The sequence below is a fragment of the Jaculus jaculus genome, chromosome 8, assembly GCF_020740685.1.
Source record: "Jaculus jaculus isolate mJacJac1 chromosome 8, mJacJac1.mat.Y.cur, whole genome shotgun sequence".
In the NCBI taxonomy this organism is placed as follows: Eukaryota; Metazoa; Chordata; class Mammalia; order Rodentia; family Dipodidae; genus Jaculus; species Jaculus jaculus.
The window spans coordinates 127,499,079-127,523,668 of record NC_059109.1 but is presented as its reverse complement, the minus strand read 5'-3'; the positions used below and the strand labels follow the sequence as shown (position 1 = coordinate 127,523,668).

The window sequence follows — 24,590 nt, the reverse complement described above, 5'->3', positions numbered from 1 at the left end:
TTTAATTTTTTGTTTTTTTTTACTTGTTTATTTGAAAGTGACAGACAGAGAACGAGGCAGATAGATAAAGAATGGGCAAGCCAGGGCCTCCAGCCACTGCAAATGAACTCCAGACGCGTGCGCCCCCTTGTGCATCTGGCTAACATGGGTCCTGGGGAATCGAGCCCCGAATGGGGGTCCTTAGGCTTCACAGGCAAGCGCTAAGCCATCTCTCCAGCCCCTAACTCATTTCTCATTGCAGCTTTGGCTGAAAACCCCCCGTTATCTATGTGTCCAGAACAGAGTGTCTGTTGCTTACAAGCCTAGAGGCCGGAGATGAGGTAGAAAGCCGCAGCAGAGCTGTTAGACCGGGAGGGAGCTCTGTGGCTGGGCCTCAGCTAGGTGGGAGCCTGAGGACTAGCCTCTGGGCTGAGGAACAAAACATTTAGCCACAGGCTCTGGCGTGTCAGCCCAGATGCCTGCTGTAAACAGACAGGGCCTTTTTTTTTTCTGGCCAAATGTTAATTTGGCGGGTCTCTCACTGGGCAGCACGCGGCCAGCGGTTCTGTATCCCACGTCCAGGAAGCTGTCCCAGGGGCGTTCCGCTTGGAGACTGGCTCAGAGCCTGTGGGCTGCCAGTGGGGCTTAAAATCAGGGGCTTGAGCCAGCCAATTCCATATCTATCAGCTCAAGGTGGGCCAGGGCAGTGGCTCAAGGCTTCAAAGCACTTGTGGGGCTGGAGAGATGGCTTAGCAGCTGAGGCAGTTGCCTGAGAAGCCTAAGGACCCAGGTTCAGTTCCCCAGGACCCATGTAAGCCAGATGCACAAGCTGGCCCCTTGCATCTGAAGTTCATTTGCAATGGCTGAAGGCCCTGGCATGCCTATTCTACCTGCCTGTGCGCCCCCGCCCCCCAATGAATAAACAAATTTTTAAAAAGTACTTGTTGAGCCGGACATGGCGGCACACGCCTTTAATCCCAGCACTCAGGAGACAGAGGTAGGAGGATCACTATGAGTTTGAGACCACCCTGAGACTACACAGTGAATTCCAGGTCAGCCTGGACTAGAGAGAGTGAAATCCTACCTCGAAAAAAAAAAAAAAAATGCAAACCTGATGACCACCAGAATTGTGAATCCCCAGAACCCACGTAAAGCCGGATACGTGTAGTACACACGTCTGCAATCCCAATGCATCCAAGGCAATGGGAGGCAGAGTCAGGGGGAAACCCGAAGCTCACAGGCCAGCTAGTCTGGTGTTCCTGGTGCCAAACAGCAAGGGAGACCCTATCTCAATCAAGGTGAAAGGCAGGAGTGAACACTCCGAGGTTGTCCTCTGACCTACGCACACTAGCCTATCCCCATCCTCCATCACACACACACACACACACACACACAGGGCTCGAGGGAGGCCGTGGATGACAGGCTCTGTTCTAAAGCACAACCCAAGGTGGCGGAGACATGGCGAGAGCGTCCCCATCTGTAAGGAAAGTCTGAGGTCCACGGTGACCCACAGCTGGCTGAGTGGCAGCTCTGGGACTGAAAACTGTGGGCTCGTCTCTAAATGCCGGGATCCGAATGGGCCCGCGTGACCTCCTCCTCTGTTTGAAAACGTCACAAGCAAAACATTCGGAAAGAAGTATCTGCGGGATCCTGTGTGCTAGACAGTGGTGACAGACGCAGCTCCTTGCCACCTGCTGCGGGAGTCCAGTGGGGCAGGTGGAGGGGAGCACAGACAGTGGCCACAGGCACAAAATGCAAATCGGATCTCAGACACGGGCACGTTGCAGGAAGATGATGATGGGGATGGAGAGTGATCGGCACACTTCTTCAGGCAGAGCGTTCGGGTAAGGAGTCTCAGGGCAGGATTGACAAGGAACGGCCTGAGCAAAACCTGGAGAAGAGGAGGGTTCGAGGGAGAGTGCGCAGAAAATGCAAAGGCCCTGAGGCAGGGAAAAAGGCTTGAGAAACAGAGAGAAGAAAAACAAAAATGCCATTGCGGCTCTGCTAATGTAAGCAAACTGGGAGGGAGGATGGAATTACTGTTAATTTCCTTGGATGCGATAATGGTGGGGGAGGCCATCTGGGAAAGCAGCAAGCTCTTAAGAGATGCCTGCCCCAGTCCTGAGGGGTGATGCGTCATCCTGCGTCTACAACCTCCTTCCGAGGAGGTCAACAACAAAGTCCATGTGGCTGAGCACAGTCAAGTACAGGCTCAAGGTAGAAGGTAGAAGTGGGTCCACTGAGCTGTCTATTCAACACCTTCTGCCTAACATTTTCATGATTAAAAAGGGAACCAAGTGGGCTGGAGGGATGGCTCAGTGGTTAAGGCACTTGCCTGCAAAGCCTTAACAACCTGGGTTCGAATCCCCAGTGCCCACATAAAGCCAGATGCACAAAGTGGCACATGCATTTGCAGTGGCTGGAGGCCCTGCCCTGATGTGCCCATTCTCTCTGTCTTTCTTCTCTCTCTCTCTCTCTCTGCTTGCAAATAAACAAATAAATAATATTCTTTTTTTAATTTATTTATTTATTTGAGAGCGACAGACACAGAGAGAAAGACAGATAGAGGGAGAGAGAGAGAATGGGCGCGCCAGGGCTTCCAGCCTCTGCAAACGAACTCCAGACGCGTGCGCCCCCTTGTGCATCTGGCTAACGTGGGACCTGGGGAACCGAGCCTCGAACCAGGGTCCTTAGGCTTCACAGGCAAGCACTTAACCGCTAAGCCATGTCTCCAGCCCAAATAATATTCTTTAAAAAGGGGGAAGCGAGAGAACCAAAGAGATGGAGAGGCCAGCAGGAGCAGACTCCTATAGGTTTCATGGTCATGTGCAGGAATTCAAAACTTCATGTGAAAGGAGAGGATTTTTTTTCGGTGGGGGGTGGGTTCAAGGTAGGATTTCAATCTAGTACAGGCAAACCTAGAATTCACTATGTAGTCTCAGGGTGGCCTCAAACTCATGATGGTCCTCCCACCTCTGCCTCCCGAGTGCTGGGATTAAAGGCATGTGCCACCACACCCGGCTTGAAAGGAGGGGATTTTAAGCCTGGCAGAGTGGTGTAGTTGGGAATTTTTGCAGCATCCCATCACCCCCTAACTGCCCTGGATTTTCCTAGTCCAGTGTCCCAGACCTTGGGAGACTCTCTCCCAATTCTGACTTCATGAACGCTCATCATACTCCTCCCCTGAGCCAACCGCTCACCGTGTGCACACTTCACCTACGTTCATCTCAGGGCAGTGTCCCCCATAGTCTCCCCATTCTTGTTTCTAACTATCACACATAGGTGGTAGAAGAAAGCGTGTGGGTGTGTGGGTGTGTCTGTGTGTGTGTGCGAGCGCGCTCCAGTCAAAACTCTAAATGCAGGAGCCAGGCATGGTGGCAGAGATAGGAGGACTGCCAAGAGTTTGAGGCCAACCTGAGACTACATGGTGAATTCCAGGTCAGCCTGGGCTAGAGGGAGACCCTACCTCGATAAACAAAACAACAACAACAACAAAAACCCCTGCAGATGCATGCACCACTTGGTGCACGTGTCTACGTGGCTACTGGGGAATCAAACCTGAGCCAGCAGGCTCACCTCCTCAGCCCAGTCACCCATTCTTAAATGAGGAAACTGAGGACTGGGGGAGGTCAATAAAGGAGCCTTTCCAGCCAATCACTCTGAGAGAGAGACAGAGAGAGAGAGAGAGAGAGAGGGATCTATTGGTATATAATATTGATCAAGTAGCCCGATTGCCACTGCTACCTGTGGACTTCGAAGAGCGTCTTAACTGTGGACAACCCCGCTGTCTTTCCCTGGTAAGAAATCATAATAAACACCATCACTTTTTGAGATCACTCAGGAACCCAGGAGCCTGCAATTACGTTCATTTATAAGTGAACTGAGCCCAGGTTAAACCCTCAACCTTGGAGCAGCACCAAGCCATCTTGTCACTGTCGTTAATGACAATCAATGAACTCTCATCAAAGCCCAGAAGCAATTTTTCTGGAATGCGATTGTAGAACTAGATATGCTGTCTCAGAGAGAACCCTGAATTAGGCCACAGTGCCTTTCCCCTTAAGAAAGCAAAGATCGCTGAGCTCCACCTTGTCCGCTGCCCGGGGGCCTCGTTACTGGTTTAACACTCGCCCGCACCTGTACTTGTCAGCAAATCACAGATGACATGGAGTTCACATATTTGCCCTTTCCAGCCAGTCACTCCGAGAGAGAGAGAGAGAGAGAGAGAGAGAGAGAGAGAGAGAGAGAGAGAGGGAGAGAGGGAGAAATATCTACTGGAATAGAATACAACTATGAACAGCTAGCCCGATTGTCTTTACTGCCTGTGGACTTCGAAGAGCGTCTTAGCTGGGGACAGCCCCACTGCCTTTCCCTGGTAAGAAATCATAATAAACACCATCACTTTTTGAGATCACTCAGGAACCCAGGAGCCTGCAATTACGTTCATTTATCATTCCCCTCCCTCTCAAACCAGCCCTTGATTCCTAAATGCGCACTTTTAGGCGTCAGGCGTTAGAATAAATTAGACTATACAATTACATGTAATTAAAGGGGAAAACGGGTATGGCGCTGCAAAAATTAGCCGTGATTTGCTGAAGTAAAGCATGTCTATGTCCGTGTGCTGGCCCAGGGAGGCAGTGTGAAATACAATTAGTGTTCCTCTGCCTTAATGGGGGCTTCACAGAGCTGGTTTTCATTATCACAATATCTCAAGACACGTAAACAGTGTCTCTCTAATGCCCACACATTTCCACTGACAAGACAGCTTGGGTCTAACTGAAACTTCAGCAAAATTAACCACAAATATATACTGTTATGCAAGATGCTGGAATTTGTATTTTAAAGGCTGTGCGAAACCGTCTCCACTGAGGAGCTGAGAAGTTTGATCTCCACCTCCCCTCCCCTCCCCGAGGAGAGACTGCAGACTCCTCAGCTCTGGGCGAAGCATGTAACAGCCAAACTTGTGTTCCTTATTAAAGCCACCTGTGTCCCACCTCTTGGGGCCTGCCCAAGCCTCCCGTCTGCAGCCCGTTCCCTACGTTTAATGTTTCTCCTTTACACGCCAATTTGTTTGAGACATGTTAAAAGGTTGCTTTTTACAACACTCGTAAAATCCCATCGACTCCAGCCCAGATGCAGCCAGAAAAGCTCTGACCATCTGACTGGGTTTCAGCCTGTGGCCCCTAGATACAGGAACACGAGGAAAGAGGGCTCCGGGCTTCCATTGTTACCTGTGAACGAAGGAATAAGAGTGGGTAGCATTCCATCGGGCAGATGGGGCCTGTGGGCACCCTGTGTAACAAGTCACCACAGGGTTCCTAGAAAGGAGATGTAAGACATGGTGGGGGGGGGGGGTTGTCAGGACAAAGGTCCCAAGAGGTTAAAGCAACAACAGGGGTACAGTTAGGAAGTCCAAGGAGCTTGCAAGGCCCCATGTCCCATGTGATTGTTCAGCCAAGACAATTACAGTGGCAGACGCTGTGGGGAACGCAAGGGCCACCAGAGGAAAAAGCCTATCCCAGATGGTCCTCTTGGAGAAGGCAGGAGCTGGAGACTCGGGAGGCTGTGGGAGCCCCAAAGACTCTGGAGCCATCCAGACTAGCACCCAGTTGTGGCAGAATGCGTGGCTTGACGCTGGGGACAGTTGAGCCCCTCACATGTCCCAGCAGATATTGAGCCACTAGTGTGGCTAATAGTCCATGTCTGCCTCGAAGAGACAAGGACAACAGGGTGAGCCCCAGGTTAGCAGGGCCATGGAGCTTGCTGGGAATTAGAACTGGGGGGCTTTCAGACCCTGCACCCCCAAGGATGTCCGAGCTGGCGGTGAGTGAGTCTCCGTGAGACACATGGCAGACACAGAGCTGCAGCCTGCAATGAACGCACACGTATGTACACACACGTGTGTACGCACACACAGGTACTCACCCTTAAGCTCTGCCCCTCCTCCCTAAGGAATGAGAGGGGGAAAAACACAGATGGGGACATCACTGAGTTAGAGTTTTTGACTACAGCAACGGAAAGAAGAAATGGAAGGACTAAACAACGATGCCACCTCGGGCCAGAGCACAGCCCCACCGGGGTGACTATGAGCTGCCCGGCCCTGATTGAAGCCTCTGATGAAAGTTGTGGGCAAGACCCATCTGGGGACAGAAAACCAGGATCTGAAAGACAGGGTGTAGTCACACAGTGGTTTTGGAATTTCTTGTGGTAGAACCCCCCCCAACACATATCTCTAGAACATTCTCCAAGATCCCAAAGGAAACAGGACACAGGTCCCACCCCTGGGCCTCTTCCCCTCTCCCATCTCAACCCCCAGGGGCTCTGGGGACCAGCTGGAAAATCGCTGTCGGGCCAAGGAACCTGTCCCAAAGACAGGAACAGCCCCGAGCAGGCTGAAACCACCTGCCAACTTTGTAGCTGCAGGCAAGACCCTTTACCTTTCCAAACATCTATGGTCCCTAAAGATCATTAAGAGAATCATACAGGATGACTGGATATAAGCGCTCCTCACCTGCCCACAGAACTTACTAGAGCTGTGCTTTCCAGGATGGACTCCTAAACCACATGAGGATGTCCCAAACTGAGACGTGCTGTAAGTATAAAACCACACATTGTGAAAAGAAAAAGAGTGCAGAGAGAGAGAGGGGGGGAGAGAGAGAGAGAGAGAGGGAGGGAGATCTCAACTACATTGCTTGGGGATTTTCTTTCTTCCTTCCTTCCTTTTTTTTTTTTTTTTTTTTTTTTTTTTTTTTTAATGCAACAGGTCACTGTAGTCTTTGTTGGCCTGGAACTCACTATGTAGCCCAGGTTAGTCTCAAACTCTCAATGATCCTCCTGCCTCAGCCTCCCCAGTGCCGGGATTACAGTCCTGAGCCACCATTAACACTTTTTTCATTGGCTGTACGTTGAAGAGACACGATTTTGGAGATAGTAGAGCAAATGGACTATACTGTCAAAACTAACTTTGCCTGTGTCATTTACCTTCTGATGTCACTACTGGAAAGTAAGCAGTGCCAAGGGGAGTCCCACTGCCCTTCCACAGAGATCAGGTAGAAGGGGAGGGGTGCCAATCGTCTTTGGCTCACAAGTGAAGAACTGAGCCTGGCATTCTGTTCCTAGGCATAGCGAGGCAGATCAGCCAAAGGTGGGGCCTTGCCCTGATGTGGGAAAAGCACACACACACACACACATATATATATATATATATATATATATTCTGTTTTGCTTGGACTCTCCACTGATGTGGATTTGTAAAGAGATTGTGGGGAGAGATCTAAAGCACCCAACCAGTACCCAACCCATTCAGGGCAGGCAATGTGAAATTCAGATAAACAACAGTGAGTTGTTTTTTTTTTTTTAAGTACATCTTCATAGATGGCCCCGGTATTTTTTTTATTTAAAATATTTTATTTTTATTTATTTATTTATTTATTTGAAAGAGAGAAGGAGGGAGGGAGAGAGAGAGAGAGAATGGGCACACCAGGGCCTCCAGCCACTGCAAACGAACTCCAGCTGCACATGCCCCCTTGTGCATCTGGCTCATGTGGGTCCTGGGAAATCGAACCTGGGTCCTTTGGCTTTGCAGGCCAATGCAATGCCTTGGCCACTAAGCCATCCCTCCAGCCCAGCCCCCGGTATTTTTATTTACTGAACTTGACGCTAATCAACACGACAGTAGAAAGATCACACCCAGGGAGAGGCTGGGCTGGAAAGGAAGAACAGCTTGCGGTTCTCCAGCATAGCTCTGGAGCCAGGCTGCTTGGCTTCAAATCCTGAATCCATCCCCTTACAATTGCGTGACCTTGAGCCAGTAACCTACCTACCCTTTATGCCCATTAGGCTTTCATAGCTGCAAAATGGGTATAAGATTGCGAGACACTACTACAGCAAGGCTCTCTTTACCCCTAGCGCTTCGACTGTTTTCTTCAGCTATTGGTTGGTTCTTTGAGGGCTTTTCACCCACCTCTGCCAGCCCTGTGCCTCCCACCCCCAAGGCCTCTCCCATGGCTTGGAGTGGGTGGGGGGTGCAGACAGTGGAGAAGGCGGAAACCGCGCAGACAGCACCACCTGGAGTCCACTTCTCCCTGTTCTGAGAAAGCTGGCCTCTCCTTTCTTTCCTACTCCCGGGCGGGCCGTGTCTGGGCAATGCTGCTGCTTTCGCTTGAGCTCAAGTTAATTTCTCGCAGAGCTTCGGAGGTGCGTGGGAAGGTCCTGGGCGCGTGGGCAGCTCCCCCTGCGACCCAGCTCGGGGGGACCTGCCCGAGCTGGCATCTCCAATGGCAAGTGTCTGTGTGTGTGTGTGTGTGTGTGTGTGTGTGTGTGTGTGTGTGTGTGTACACGAGGAGAGCGGGGCTTTCAGCAAAGGCAGCCGGGTGTTTGCAAACCGGGGCGAGCCCCTGTGAAAGCAGATAAAAGAAAAACATTTATTAACGTGTCATTACGAGGCGGGGGGGTGGGGTGGGGTGGTGGTGGGTGGGGACGTGGAGCGCCCAAGCTTCGGGGTTGTCGCACGCCTCAAGGAACACTGGTCTCCTTGCAGCTCCGAGGGAGGAGGGGGGGGAAGCAAACGGGAGGTGGGGGGAGAGAGAGAGAAAGACCCAGATTCTCTGGTCCCTAGCCGAGTGGGCCTGATCGATGGCCCTCCCGACTTTATGACGGTATTGGATGGATTAGCAATGCCCCCGTGGTCCGGGTGGCACACACGCGCGCGCGCACACGCGGCTCCGGCCCGCGTCCCTCCCTCGCGTGCAGCTCCTCGCGGGCGGATCTCACATCTGTTTCAACTCTGCGCCGAGGAAGAGCGGCAGCGAGTGTGCGGCGGGTGAGTGTGCGTCCGTGTCCCGGCGAGGGTGCGCGCTCGGCGCCGGGAGCGCGACCAGCCCAGCCGGCTCGCGAGGCATCGGGAGGCCGGGACCACGCCAGCTCCCTCCAGCCCGCTGCCCCGTCCGGGGGGTGGGGTTGGGCCGGACTTCGGGTCGAGCTCGGCTGCGCTCCGGCCAGCAGCAGGGCCGGGGTCGGGCCGGCAGGCGGAGCGTGCCGGGAGCCCGAGGTAAAGCGCTCGCTGGATGGGGGGGCGGCTGGCGAGGGCGGGTCGGAGGTGGCAGCGGGGGTCCCCCGAGTCCCCGCCGCGCGCCGCCCGGGCTGCCGCTTTCCACGCCGGGCTTGGCGGGCAGGCGGCGCTCGGTGGCCGGGGCTGGCTCGGGCCGCGCGGCCGGGCGGGGCGCCGAGCCCGGACTTTGGCGAGGGCCGGGCCGGGGAGGATGGGCGGGCGAGCGGGGAGCGGCGGCGATCTGGCCGGGGATGCCGCGGCGGTGGCGCTGGCGATAGCGGCGCGGGGGTCTCCGGCATCCCGCGGCCCGGTAAGGCTGCGGCAGAGACGGCGGCGCCCTGCGCGGGGTGAGGCCGCCGGCAACACGGAGCTTCCCTCCACCCCCACCCCCTGCCGCCTCTCCCGGGGCCGTGCACGACCGGGAGCGCAGCCCAGGTGAGCCCAGCTAAAACCGAGCCGCGGCCGCTCCCCCATCGCCCGGGCTCCAGCTCCAGCTCGGGGTCCTGTAACGGCGCGCGCGGAGGTGAGACCCCCCCCACACCCTGGGGGACCCGGTGGAAGAGGGCTCCGGCGCCCCGGCCGGCTGCAGGGGGCCGAGCTGACCCGCTTGACCCCGCCGGCGGGCTGGGCGGCCAGGCGAGGACTTCCCGCCGCGCCCCTGAACCCGCCTGCGCGCTGCTCGGAGCTGCCCGGGAGGCTTCCTGGGGAAGGGCATCTGGACCGGCCGGCCGCAGGGGCATGGCCTCGTTGACCCCTTGAGGTTTAGACCCAAAGACCAGCTAGAAACCGGGCCACGTGGGGTTTGTCCGGGCAGGACCCGAGTAAGTGGTGGACTGGATCTTACGAGTGACTGAGAACTCGTGGCTAGCGTAGAGGGCAGACCAGACAGGAAAACTTCCTCCCGGGCCCAGGTCAGAACCCATCGCCCTGCAGACCGGCTCCCCGGCCCCTCGCCCCTCCGCCCCCCCGGTAGGGGTGGGCTTCCAGACCGTCGTAGACGCTGCAGCGACGGCTGGGAGTTCGTGTTTGAAACAACATTCTTTAGAGTAGTTCATTCATTCTCCAAGCGATCGTGATCAGGCTCGTGCCAGGCACCGAGCTTCATCCCGAGCAGCGCGGGTGAGCCGTGTCTGCTCTAGACCCAGCGCCAGAAAGCCACGGGACCGTGGGAGGCCGGCTGCTGGAGGAAGTAGGAAGAGGGAAGGAGACACCGCAGGCCCTAGGTTTGCCCTTAGGGCACCCCCCCCACACACACACCCGGAGGGGACCCCCCAGGACCAACCACGCCCCCGCGCACCCAGTAGGAAGCCCGGTATAGTCTGCTAAGTCAACGGTTGCCTCGACCCTCTTAACTCTTTCCCCCTCCCCACTTCCTGAAAGTTCCGAGTCACCCCACCCCCTCCCTCCTGGAAGGGCTTTCCTGCACCTTGTTTTAATCACTTTTTGAGTTAAAAGTCAATATTTAATTAACCAAGTAATTACATTCAGCTTATGTCTGAATCTGAGTATTTGCTCTCGGTGTTTGTCTGCACGCCAGGCCCTCTTGCCCTTCCATCTGTCCCCCTGCCTCTTTCCCACGGTGTCCACCCCCCCCCCCACACACACACACACACTGTGCTGGAGCCCAGTCACTGGAAGTGACAGGCAGCAGGTGACCACTGGCTTTCCCAAAAGGACACCCCCGGATTTGTTCTCTGCCTGGAATTGTTCACCTGATAGTTAGTGGTGAAGGGGATCCTTGCTGTGACTCCTTCTCCAAATGGGGATGTGGGGGAGGCAAGTACAACAATAAAGCACTGATGATGGAGAAGGAAGAGGGAGGATTGAAGACTACACTTCCCCCCCACACCCCAGATGGTCCGCCCAGCCATGCTTGTCCCCAAGGAAAACAAGGCAGCCTGTCCCCGGTGTGATTTAGTATTGGAATCAGCAGCCTGGTGGCCATGGTGCCGACTTGGCGGGTGGCATGTTGGAATATTGGCGTGTGAGACCAAGCTGATGCAGTAAAGGCTCAGTGTGACGTGGAGCAGCGTGTCTTTGGGTTTTTGTGTATCCTTCCTGAGTTTCTTTTATTTCAACTGATGGCTTTTTCTGAAACTCTAATATGGTATGTGAAGTTTTCAGAGGTCAGGGTGAGTTAGTCAGTGAGCCTGGACTTAGAGGAGGGGCTCCGTGAACCCTCACCTTTGATCCTGTAGGTGGCCCCCACACAGCAGCCCAAATGGGCTTCATTCTAAAAGCCAGGCCCATGTGTCATTCCACATCTTGATGTTTAAGGCACATTTTGATCTTGGGTGGGGGGGGGGGGCGTGCATGTGTTTCCTCTTCCTTCTGACCTTAACTGCTTGAACCTGCCTCAAGGTGGCAGCCTCTGGTCCCCTGACCAGCCTGGAGGCTATCACCCCGCCACCATCTGTCCTCAGGCTTTGCCCCTCTGGAGGCCAGAGGCCCCTTCCTACAGCAGAAGAATGTCAGCCTTTCTGACTAGCTCCTAGTCGAGAGAAGCGTTGCTACCTGACAGATGCACTGCAGCCAGTATCGTTCAGGCCAGACCCCTGAACAGACACGTGCACCCAAAAGCCCCCAGAGAGGCAGGACCTATGGTATCATTATATTAAAGATGGGGAAACCAAGGCACGGGGAGGACTGTGACTTATCAGCAGTGGTCAGTGGTTCAGCCCTTGGGGCTCCAGGTCTACTGTGAACCACTGGGCTCTCTGCCTGCAGAGCCTTGGCCTTGTTTTTTCCAAACGCGGAAAAAAAGACCTGCTCCGTGAGACAGTAAAACTAGATGTAAAGGCTAGATATGCCGCCTCAGAATTCCTGGCCTCCTTCAAGAACCTCTGCTGTTTGGGGCTGTGTCTCGGGTTTGGATTTGGGGTTTGTTTACTTGTTTGTTTGCCCTGTGGAAAATCCACAGTTGCTTGGTGTCTTTTCTTGCTGCCTGTGGGTGTACCCCCTTCCCTGATCAGAATGTAAAGAGAGATCAAGTGTGCCCTAGGAAAAGGGCTCTGGCATTGGGATTTAGCCCCTTGAGAGCACATGGAAGAGGAAGTCATTGTAGAAGGGAGACCCTCTTGTGGCTGGAGGTGGAGAGGCCTCTGAGGGGGTCCCAGGCTCTTGGTTTCTGTGTTGCAGTGGAGGGAAGGGTGATCTTCTTTGTGGGGAACCTACCCTGGGCACTGGCCTGGTGGGGACGGGGCAGATGCCTGCGATCCAGCCGGCTTCAAGGCGCTATCTAATTGGGAGATCATTAAGATCATTATAATTAATTGGCATCCTGATAAATGGCGTGATTGCCTAATTGGGGTGGTTGCTAGGGAACTAGGCTTCGCTTGGAGCCTAGAGGGGAAGAGGCACTGGCTGGCCGAAATTGGGCATTGGGGTTACAGACCATACAGCTCATGGGCCGGAAGCCAGGGCTCTGTCACCCACACCTGCTGGCAGCCTCTGAAGGCTCCTTGGTGCAGCTTGCAGAAGGAACGTGGGCTGGGATTTTTTTCCTAAAGAGGCTGCACTAAGGACCCTTTCTCTTGCAGAAAGGAAAAGTTTGAAATCAGCTCAAGGCAAAATGGAGGTGCCTTACTGCTTTGTACCACCCCAGATCTTAAGGCAGGTCTCGCACGGGGAACGGCTAGATTCAGGCTCAGATGTGGCCGTGGACTTCCTTCCTCTGTCTTTGACCTGTCCTCCACCAGCCTGATTTCCCTTCTTTTGCACTGACTCTGGTAGCCCCTGGACCCTGGTCTTTAGGACAAGCTGGTCTTCCTGGCCGCCTGCCCAGTGACGACATGGGGGCATGTGGCTCAACCAGCCTTTGCCTCAGTGTTCTCATCCAACAAGTGACGACCGACGGTCTCCACGCACTGATCCCTTGCTCTGTGGGTGAGATGAAATCATCCAGGCCAAGCGCTCAGCCCAGCGTCTGACCAAAGTAAACACCAGCCGTTACCATAATTGAGGTGTCGAGACGCTGCCGAGGAGCAGCCCTCGCACCCTTTGTCCCAAGAGAGTGAGCAAGCCTCTTTACCAGCAACACCCCCTGAGCTCCAAGGTGCCCTTGCACAGCCCCTATGTACTGGCTGAGGGCATGAGTTAGAATAGGTAAGTGACTCAGGACAGAGGATAGTCTGGACCCGGGGGAGTGGGGGGAACTGCTGGGACCCACAGGCTGGAGTCCTCTACAGAAAGAAAGCCTGGCTGGTAGAGAAGCAAGAGCCACGTCTGTGGGCAGCCATGGTCAGAGTGGCCTACCTGCATCCTAACCGAGGAGGGGACCACAGGATCGTCACCTCCTTCCCCTGGCCCATGGGGCCAATGGACACCAGAGGCCCTTCTGAGTAGCTACTGTGGGTGAAAGTTGCAGCCTGGCCTTGACCTGAGTCTTCCTGGGGACTGCGTTGGTCTGGTCCCCACTGTGAGAAGCGTCTTAAAGTGTAGGTTCAAAAACAAAAATGCAAAATGCTGAGCTGAGGAGATGGTTCAGTGGGTAATGCCCCTGCCATACACACACACACATATGTGCTCGTATAAATGAACACGCATGCATGCACCCACACCACACGCACACGAATGCTGCATGCGGACAGATATGTATGCACGTATCCAAACCACGCACACGTGTATGCCCACATGCCTATAAGCATGCGTGCACACTTGCACCACACACGCGTTCACATGCATGCAAACATGCATACACATGTGCCAACATGCATATGAGCATGCATATACTCACAGCACACACACACGTGCCCGCATGCATACATACCCCACACACGTCGACATGTGTGCACTCACACCACACACGTGCAGGAAACAATGTAGGATCATCGCCACAACCAGCCCAGCCCCCAGGAGTGAACAGTGTGCCCGCAAGTCAGTGGAAGTTCTAGAAAGAGGACTTTTGGGTGTGCATATCTTGTTTGTCACCCCCCCCCTTTTTTTTTCAAAGTAGGGTCTCACTCTAGCCCAGGCTGACCTGGAATTCACTATGTAGTCTCAGGGTGGCCTCGAACTCATGGTAATCTTCCTACCTCTGCCTCCCGAGTGCTGGGATTAAAGGCGTGCCACCACGCCCGGCCATCAAGTAGTCTTTTGCAGAAGGCCAGGGAGGTGCTTTTCTTTTTTATTTATTTATTTATTTATTTATTTATTTATTTATTTATTTATTTGAGAGCGATAGACACAGAGAGAAAGACAGATAGAGGGAGAGAGAGAGAATGGGCGCGCCAGGGCTTCCAGCCTCTGCAAACGAACTCCAGACACGTGCGCCCCCTTGTGCATCTGGCTAACGTGGGACCTGGGGAACCGAGCCTCGAACCGGGGTCCTTAGGCTTCACAGGCACACGCTTAACTGCTAAGCCATCTCTCCAGCCCAAGGGAGGTGCTTTTTTGACAGCACGCACGTAAAAGCACCTCTAGGCCCCTTGTCATGAACATGACTACCGTCCAGGCCCGGCACTGGTCTCCACAAGGCAGGTCAGGAGCCCAGTCCTTGTGCTTCAACAGTGAGTGTCTGTGGCTGGCCCGGACACCACCTCGGGAACCAGCCCCACAAGGAGACCCCTGCCCTCCCGAAGGGGAGAAGCGGAGAGCGCACAGCCAGCCAGGCCGCGAGCAAGGCTGTGTCCCGAAGGCTCCAAGGTGAAATCAACACAAGGGCAGAGTGGAAGAGCTTATAGGAGGGAGGGGATGAGCCAGGCAGCTTCGCCCAGGTGGTCCAGAGAGGCCTCTCTGGGGAGGTAACCTTTGAGCTGTGGCCTGAACTTTCAGAGGGAACTGACCTTGGGAAGATGATCTGCGGAAGTGAGATTCGAGGTCATGAGAATAAGCCAGTGCAGAGGCCCTGAGACGCTTGTTCAAGACCCAGAAGTCTAGTGGGGTGGAGGGCTGATGAGTGAGTACGGAGGAAAACGTCAGAAGTGTGGCATTCAGACGCTGGTTTAAGTGGAACAGGAAACCACCAGAGACCGTCAGCTAGGGAGGTGCATGTGTTTCAAAAGCAATCTTGGTGGCAGCTTCGAGGCCTGGGCCATGAGCAGTCTAGATGGGAGCCGAGTGAGATGGCTAGACGTGTGTGTTGGAGGTGAAGCCCACAGGACTTGGGTGGATTCCGTGTTAAGAACAAGGGCTCTTAAGCAAGGGCCACCTTGTCCCCTAGGAGGCATGCTCCCAAGTCTGGAGCTGTTGTTTTGTTGTTGTTGTTTGGTTAGTTGGTTTTTGGTTTTGGGGGGGTTTTTTTGTTTGTTTGTTTGGGGTGGGATTTTTTGTTCATTTTTATTTATTTATTTGAGAGTGACAGAGAGAGAAAGAGGCAGAGAGAGAGAGAGAGAGAGAATGGACACATCAGGGCCTCCAGCCACTGCAAATGAACCCCAGACACGTGCACCCCTTGAGCATCTGGCTAATGTGGGTCCTGGGGAATCGAGCCTCGAACCAGGGTCCTTAGGCAATCGCTTAACCACTAAGCCATCTCTCCAGCCCCTTGTTTGTTTTGATTATCACAACTGTGACACCTAGTGGGTGGAGGTTGCAGATGCTGCCCAGCCTCTTACATCGCACAGGACTGGTGGCTCACCATGAAGAAGTCTCTGCCTGCCCTTCTTGTCCACAGGGTGAGAGATCAGAGATCCCGTGGCCACGGCAGCATGGTTCCTCAGTAGGTGGAGAGACTAGGAGGGGAGTGAGCCCCAATCTCAAGGTCTGAGATGTGCTGACACTGTGCACGCCCCAAATCTCTGTGGGTGGGTAGCTAGAAGTCTCTAGTCAGTTGAGGCTGGTGCCCTGAGCTTGGGAGTCATTGTGCTTTCATAGTATGAAGCCCTGGGACTGGGTATACTCACCAGGCAGAATGTATATTATTCCCTGCTGTGGCCCTTGCCCCAGGGCCTGTCACACAACTATTGGTGGAGCATTTTTAGGCAGCCCATGTACTCCCCTCTAACGTTCTATAGAGTTCTAGAAGGTGCAGACTAGGCCTCCCAGAGGCTGGCTCCCTGTTACTCCCTGAGGCCCTGGGAATTGCCTGAAGCCTTGGGGGAGCTGTGTTCTCACAGATAACACAATACCTCCTGGAGAGAGCAGCTGTTGGCGCAACCTTTGGAGCCACCCCTACAGTCCAGACTAGTCCGAGGTTCTTGCCAGTCATAATATTTTTCACGCTCCATCTCGCAATGTCATGCCAAAGTGTACATCGTCCAGTGCCTCTGGCCTCTGACCCCTTAGCCTCATGTTATAAAAGGCAGTTTTGCACACCTGGACCCTGCTGGAGACAGCTCAATTCCAGCCCAGACTCTAATTTTTAGACATGCTGGTGGGGTGAGGGGGGATGGGAGTTGATGGGTGAGGCCATCTCGAGGGACCGTGAGCAGTTCCCAAGATGTGTTTGGCCAGGTGGGTACCAGATGTGCTCAGGAAGAATGCTGCTGACAGTCCTTACTGGCTTGTGGTCTGCCGCCCAGTGGGGCTCGGACCTGGCTTGGTCGCCGGAGAGCGGAGTTTTGCATAAACTGTCAGCCCGTCCAGTTCAAGAGATGCCCGTGCTGGCTTCGTTGGATGGAAGAGGCAAAAGCTGCGAGTCTGGCTCGCTCTGGAGACAGACTCTGTCTGCTGACTTCTGAAGCAGGGCCGCTAAGCTGGGTATTTCGGGGAACACAAAAGCCGCTGGGATTCTTATCGTAGCTTAGTCCTGATCATTAGAATGTGGATCAAGGTGCATTTACTTTGAGTAATGGCATTCCTGGCTTACAGTGTTTTATGCAGAGCAATATTTTTCTCTCACAGAACAACAACAAAAAAAAATCCAAAGTGCAGAGAGTCCAAGGCTGAGGTTACCCGTATAATATTGTCCTCAGAAACCCTGGCTCCTTCGGCCCATGTTCCTTTGTCTTTACTAGATATCTATTCATCTGCTTTGTTGCCTCTTTTTTTTTTTTAACTTTTTAAAAAATTTTATTTATTTGAAAGAGAGAGCACACCAGGTCTTCTAGCCACTGCAAACAAACTCCAGACACTTGTACCACCTTATGTATCTGCTTATATGGGTACTGGGGAATCAATCCTGGGTCCTTTGTCTTCACAGGCAAGCTCCTTAACCCACTAAGCCATCTCTCCAGCCTGCCTCTTGGTTTTGATGCAGCTGCCACTGCTTGAAACATCAAATCTTCCTGCAAAGTGGAACTATAGGACAGAGCTCTCTACTGTCTCTTTTAACTAAAAAAACAAAACCTTCTGGAAACACCCACCCACCAGCAGCCTTTTGCTCTATGTCTCACCGCCTAGGGTTGGGCTTGGACTCACTTCTAAACCAACACAAGGAGGGATAAACAGGATTTTTGCCGTTTCACTCAGCTCAGTGTTTCCCAAGTCGACAGATCAAACACTCATCTTATAGCAAATGTTTCTTTGGCCAGGTTTACCTAAAAGGAGTTTGGTAGGACATATTTACATGAAGTCAATGAAATACCATGCCTGAAGTGAAAGGAAAAGTGCTCTGTAATTAACACACAGACACAGACACACACACACACACACACACACACACACACACACACACACACACTGCTCCGCGTCAGCGCTTGGCACGACACTCCAGGACATGGCCCAGCTGCCACATGACGGCACGAGGCAGAGGGAGGGCTCACCTTGAAAGCTACCAGATCAGCCAGATACAGATGATGTTCTGGGCACTACTGTCATAAACAATGTAATTTTCTAAAAATAATAAACGATTGGCCCCAAATTCTAAGTGAAACCAACGACTGTCTTCCCTCAGTTTACATGGGTGTAGGCAAAACCCCATAAAACAGTCTCATGGAACACGTCATTTCTTGGCTCAGGAAACTGCCAACGGCTTTTGCACCTGCAGTGGAAGTCTGGTAGGAAGTTACGCCGGGAGCCAGGCATGGTGGCACACGTCTGCCGTCCCAGTGCGCGGGAGACGAGACAGGAGGCTCCGGAGTTCCAAGCTAACTTGGGCCACATGTTGAGATCCAGGCCAGCCTGGGTTATGTGAAACCCTGTCCAAGAGGGTGTAGTGCTGGAAATAAGTGTTCTCCATGGGGTGGAGTGTCATATGTTGCCCAACATCCCCGCACACCACCACCCCCCCCACCCCCCGTAACACCTCAGTCACGTGACAACTCAAAAGCCCTCATATATTTCTGAGCTGCCTGCTTGGGCAAGGAAGAGTCCCCTCTGCAAAATGGACTTTGTGCCTGCTGATTTAGAGCTGGGAAAGGTCGCCCTCCCCCACACAAACTAGGGGGTCCCTCAGGCACCAGAAGGTGGGGGATAAGCATACAGGAAGCTTCTCTCCTACCTGTCACCCACCTATGACCTGTTCCTGGTCCAGCCAGCAAAACAAGCCCAGCCACTACAGCAGATGGGGCAATGAGTTCTCAGGTTTGACTTGCTGCCATTGGCTTCTGCCTAGGCGGTGGATGGAGCTGGTGTAGACGAGACATCCCCAGTGGTCCGTGGTGTCTCATCGGCGGAAGAGTGTTGGCTCTGTAGTCAGAACAGCTGTCAGGGTTCTGTGTGCTAATGGGGAAAGGAACCTTGGTAGTTTGAGTAGATGGCCCCCAATATGTTCAGCGTTTTATTAGCCTGTAGTTTGGATCCGCAGCCACAGGGCTGGAGGCGGTGTCACTGGGCGGATCTTAGGGTGTGGTGGGTTTGAGATTTCAATCTAAAGATATGCAGAGTGTGCCTAGCCGGAGTTCCTGAAGTGTGCTGTGTGGCTTTTGGGTTTTGGCTTGTGGTGCATGCTTGCGCTCTCACCCTCTCTCTCTCTCTCTCTCTCTCTCTCTCTCTCTCTCTTTTTGATTGGACCTGTGAAGGCTGGCCAGCTTCTTCTGCCATGTGGAACTTCCCCTGGATCTGTAAGCTTCAATAAATATCCCTTTGTCCGACCCGCACCTGGGGCTAGGCCCACGTCTGCTGCAGGTGGTCGGGAAGCAGAGGAAGAAGGCTGCCTGAGGATCTATCTGCAGATCAGGCACGTGGTTTGTCCTTGCTTGAAGGTGACTGCTCCATGCCAGGAAGACTAAACCTGTTTGGCCCTGGCTGAGAGCAGCAGCGGGAGGAGTAGGGCTGGTTGAATTACACATTCACCTCGTGCTTTGTAGAGGAGGGACTCGCTCCCCAATGCCGGAGCAGGGACACTAGGTCCCGCAGAAGGGTCCGGTCACTCTGGAGCCCATCTGGGGATGCCAAGGGTAATATTTGAGACTGGAGGTGTGACATGCAAGACTGTCCGTCTTTTTCTGCCTCCTCTCCTCTTGGCTTCTAAAAGTGCCCTTGGCAAACCCTTCGGAAGCCAGCAGGCTAGGAGCCGGCTCTAGGAACCCAGGAGAAAGCAACAAGACCCTGCAGACAGGAAAACCATGGCTCTACCTTCCCCCGGCTCTGCCGTGTCGGGAGAGTTGTGCCCAACATATTGCAGGTTCAAGAGCTCAAGTTTCTGTCTCCAAAAGCCAGGGGAAAAGGGGGGGGGAACTGGAGAGATGGCTTAGCAGTTAAGGCACTTGCCTGCAAAGCCTAAGGACCCAGGTTCAATTCCTCAGTACCTACACAAGTCAGAGTTCACATGGTGGTGCATGCGTTGGGAGTTTGCAGTGGCCAGAGGCCCTGGCGCATCCATTCTCTATCTCCCTCTTTCGCTCTAATAAATAAATAAAAATAAAATATTTTTTAAGCCAGAAAAAAGAAAGACCAGGACCTGCCTATCCAGGGCCTGAATTTAAGCCCCATTACAAGGCCCATAGGGGTTAGAACTTGTCCCCTGATGAGACACTTTATTCACCCCCAATGGCCATACTTCTAGGGACAGATAACACACTACAAGTGTGTTTATAGTAATATTAAAATCCACCAGCTACTGAGCTATTCATTGCCTGGCACTTAAGTCATCCCTGGCACTCTTAATTGCCAGATGTGGTGGCTCACACCTATAATCCCAGCGGTCAGGAGGCTGAGGTAGGCTGATCACCATGAGTTTGAGGCCAGCCTGGAGCTACACAGTGAGTTCACGTTAGCTTGGGATAAAAGTGAGACCCTACCTCATAAAAAAAAAAAATCTTTAAATTTTGGGGGGCTGGAGAGATGATTCCATGGTTAAAGCACTTTGCCTGCAAAGCCTAATGACTCAGGTTAAATTCCCCAGTACCCGTGTAAAGCCAGATGCACAAAGTGGTACATGCATCTGGAATTAATTTATAGTTACTAGAGGCTCTGGTGCAGTGTTTCTGTCTCTCTGTCTCTCTCTCCTTGCAAATAAATAATTAAAAAAAAAATCTTTGGGGCTGAAGAGATGGCTTAGCAGTTAAGGCATTTGCCTGCAAAGCCAAAGGACCTCAGTTCACTTCCCTAGGACCCACATAAGCCAGATGCGCAAGGGGGTTCACACATCTGGAGTTCACTTGCAGTGGCTGGAGGCCCTAGTGCACCCATTCTCTCTCTCCCTTCCTCTGCCTTTTCTCTCTCTCTTTCTCAAATAACCAAATAAAGTAAAAAAAAAAAATTTTTTTTTAATCTTTGAATTTTTGACCATATGATGTGAGGCAGGGTTGTTGGAGTCCTTGCAGGGAGACCCAGTGGAGTCATAAAGGACCCCAGGACTTGGGAGGTGCCAGGGCTATGGGACCACTGCCAAGGAGGGCTGCTGGCTCCGGACAGAGCTGTGGGCAGCTTTGCTGGAAGGGAAGAGGTAGAACGCCAAGGCCTGGTCACTGGTCACAGTTGCCAGACAGGAGCTGTGGCACCTGATTGTCTGCCCTCCTTGTTTCCGCTCTCGCCTTGGCCCAGCCTTCTCTTGCTATGCCCAGTGCCATCTTTTGAAGTGGGGAATGCGTCCTCTGTGCCATTGTGCATGGTTAGCTTGTGTTTGAACTTTAAAGGCTTCCATTTAAGAGAGTGTTTTAAGTCTCAGACCTTGGACTTTGGACTTTTGAATAGTAGTGATGGGATTGATTTTATATATATGTATGTACGTATAGGAGCCGGGCGTGGTGGCGCACGCCTTTAATCCCAGCACTTGGGAGGCAGAGGTAGGAAGATCACTGTGAGTTCGAGGCCACCTTGAGACTACATAGTGAATTCCAGGTCAGCCTGGGCTAGAGTAAAACCCTACCTCAAAAAAAAAAAAAAAAAGAAAGAAAGAAAATATATGGGGACTTTTAAAGTTGGACTGAAGTCATTTTTATATCTTGAGATGGTCATGAGTCTGTGAGGGCCAGGCTGTGGGGGTTTGAATCAAATGTCCCCCCCATCAAAGTCGGATTCCACAGGACCCCTCAATGAGACATCCTGTCAGTTTAGTGCTACTGTCAAGAGTAATCTGGTTTCACATAAAATGGCCTCGACATCCATGACCTCATAGTGCCTGACACTACCTACACAAGACCATCATGGGAGGAGGGAAAGATCACGACATCAAAGTAAAAGACTGATTGAGGTGGGGAGGGGATGTGATGGAGAATGGAATTTCAAAGGGGAATGTGGAGGGAGGGAGGGTATTACCATGGGGTATTTTTTATAATCATGGAAAATGCTTTAAAAAATTGAGAAATAAAATAAGATAAAGAAAAAGAAAGAAAGAAAGAAAAAAAGAAGAGTAGTCTGGTTTCAGAGGTTGAAGGAACAAAAGCCATCAGGCCTTAGGCCCCAAACTGGCTGGGCTTCTTACTCAGAACAGGTACAAAGATGTGACCACCAGGCAGAGGCGCTTCGAGGTCTCTTAAAGTAAAAGCTCGACAGTCCCATGCATGCAGCAGAAATCGGATTTATTGGGAGAATATTGGGAAGCTTAGGAGCCATAGAAAGTCTGGGGAGCTGGGCTTAGGCAAGAACAAGGCAGGAACCGAGGGCTTTGGAAGCCTCATAGCAGGAACTGCTGGCAGACTTCTGGAAGAGGGGCTTCAGGGGAACCACACACCCCTGATGTGTCCCCCAGCCCTGACCACTGCATGGGAGAATCTAACTGACCAGCCTTGGTCATGTGGTCACCCTGGGGCAGTGAAGAGAAGACTCAAAAAGAAACAAGTTGTCCGAAGAAGGGAGCGGTAGACGGATAAGAAAAAGTAAGATCTACATGACTGGGGAATCAAGCCTTGAACTGGGGTCCTTAGGCTTCACAGGCAAGCGCTTAACCGCTAAGCCATCTCTCCAGCCCTGTTTCTGTTTTTTTGAGGTAGGGTCTCACTCTAGCCCAGGCTGACCGGGAACTCACTCTGTACTCTTAGGCTGGCCTTGAACTCACAGCAGTCCTCCTACCTCTGCCTGCCAAGTGTTGGGATTAAAGGCGTGCGCTAATACACCCCACTAACACCTGGCATTTGTATGTGGGTTCTGGGCATCCAATCAGTCCTGCATGTTTGCAAGGCTAGCACTGGACCCCCTGAGCTGTCTCCCCAGCCCTGAATCGAAGACTGGTGTACACAGAAGGCCCCATCTGTGGTAGCCTTTCCTGATTGAGGTTCCCATTGCACCGTGCTGCTGGGAATCTGGGAGCTCCTCCCTTTGCAGGGCTACGTCAACTCCAAGAAGACCTGCTGAGCCTCAGTTTCTTTGTCTGGAAAATGGGGGATAACCGGCCATGGATTCCTGGCAGGAACTTGCCCATCAGGAGGGACCCTCTGGGCACCCTAGTATATTCCCAGTCCCCACGTTCCATAGGCCTGAGCCAATTCTTCCTTCCATCCCTGGCACGGGCCACCCGGTAACACTGACTGAGAAACCGCCCCAGCTTCCAGGGCCCACGCCACCACCCCCCCAACAAAGCCTCTTTCCAGCTGTTCCGGGTGGGAAGTGGGGCCCATGAGTTCTCAACACATCCCTGTCCTGAAGTAGCGGGTTATTTTCTCAAAAGGACCTTATATACCCACCCCAGTCTGCGGGTTCGAGCTTCTGGAATAACCAAAAGTGTCAATTCACTTATGTTGGCCCAGGACCATGTCCCGGGCTGAGCATGGAGGAAGGGTATTATTAACCCTGGGCAGCCAAAATGCCCTCGAACCCTAGGATGCTCTTTCCAACGGAAACCGCAACATCTGGAAATAGCAGTCTGTGTTCTGTAGGGTGTGCAGGGCTGGGGAAATGTGGGGTTAAGAAACGGAGTTGGGGGTACTGGTTTGGTCAACCCTTGCCTGAGCAGTCTGCACTGAAAACCAGCTCGCAATTAGGCGTGAATAATGACTCTGTTCAAGTTAGACTTTATTGCTTTTGGCCCAAGGCCTTTTTGCAGAAATAACTTTGTAAGTCCTGCCAAGGAAACCTTTGTCCTCAGCGGAGACAAAGGAACAAAGAACAGAGGTGGGAATTTCTGTATCTGATTCCTGTTTCCCCTAAACACCCAGGAAGGGCAGCGGGCGTGGCTGCCCACAGGTGTGGGCTGGAGCACAGCAGTGTCCACCCTCCTCTGTGCCAGCCTGCCGTTTTCCCTGCCTGCTTCTGCCGGGCTGGTCTTTCTTCTGTGTATTCCCACCACAGCGCCTCTGTACGTGCTTGTCAAGCATGGCTGTGGTGGTTTGAGTCAGATGACCCCCCCCCATAAATTCACATGCTCTGAATGCTTGCTCCCCAGATGGCGGCAGTTTGGGGGGGGGTGGAGCCTTGCTGGAGGAGGTGTGTTTCTGGGTGCAAGATTTGGAGTGTGACAGCCAGCTCCCCCTTGCTGAGCTCAACTCGCTCTCCTGCTGCTGGTTTTTACCTGCTGTGACAGAGGTGACGTCCAGCCTCTGCTCATGCCATGCTTTCCCCTGCCGTCATGGAGCTTCCCCTCGAGACTTGTAAGCCACGATATACCCTTTCCTCTCACCAGCTGCCTTTGGCTGGGTGTTCTGTACCAGCCACGTGAAGGTAACTACAGCTATGGCCAAGGCTTTAGGTTCGACCCTCAGTGTCATGGAAGAGAGGAACAAAGGAAGGCAGGGAAGGAGGAAGCATTTTGCACCTTATCTCAGCTCAATATCACTTCCTCCCTGAGGTCTCCCCAGATTGACTCTCTAGCTTAACACTAACAATTCCCTTCTGTCTCACAAGACAGTCAAAGATGGCTCTTCATTTGTTAATTTTTAAAAATATTTTACTTATTTACTTGAGAGACTGAGAGAGGCAGGGAGAGCGAGAGGATGGGCATGCCATGGCCTCCAGCCACACTGCAAATGAACTCCAAACACATGTGCCACCTTGTGCATCTGGCTTTACTTGGGTACTGGGGAATTGAACCTGGGACCTTAGGCTTTGTACACAAGTGCCTCAACTGCTGAGCCATCTCTCTAGCCCCTTGTAAATTTTTTAATGTTTTTATTTATTTGTGAGAAAAAAAAAAAGAAAGACAGAGGCTGGGCCTGCACATACTATTCAGCACTACAAATAAACTCAGGCACCACTTTGTGCATTGGGCTTTACATGGGTACTGGGGAATTGAACCCAGGCCAGTAGGCTTTGCAAGCACCTTTAACTGCTGAGCCCTCTCTCCAGCCCTTATATGATACATTTCTATTCCCCACCAGTACAGCAGTATCTGAAGATAGGCCTCTGCCTCACGTCCACTGCCATGTCTCCA

At 52.8% G+C, this 24,590-nt stretch overlaps 1 protein-coding gene across 5 annotated transcripts in view; it reads left to right on the top strand.

Annotated features, from left to right (window-relative positions):
• The first annotated feature begins 8,036 nt into the window (after positions 1 to 8,036).
• Sulf2 (sulfatase 2) overlaps positions 8,037 to 24,590 on the top strand; it is a 110,249-nt gene continuing 93,695 nt past the window's right edge. Inside the window, exon 1 of one of the 5 annotated variants that reach the window (XM_045156436.1) lies at positions 8,037 to 8,172. The gene's annotated coding sequence lies outside the window, so the exon portion shown is untranslated. Of the gene's footprint in view, positions 8,256 to 8,611; positions 8,798 to 8,926; positions 9,026 to 24,590 lie in introns of those variants that run through there. The other 4 variants (XM_045156434.1, XM_045156438.1, XM_045156435.1 and 1 more) reach the window with 4 other exon arrangements.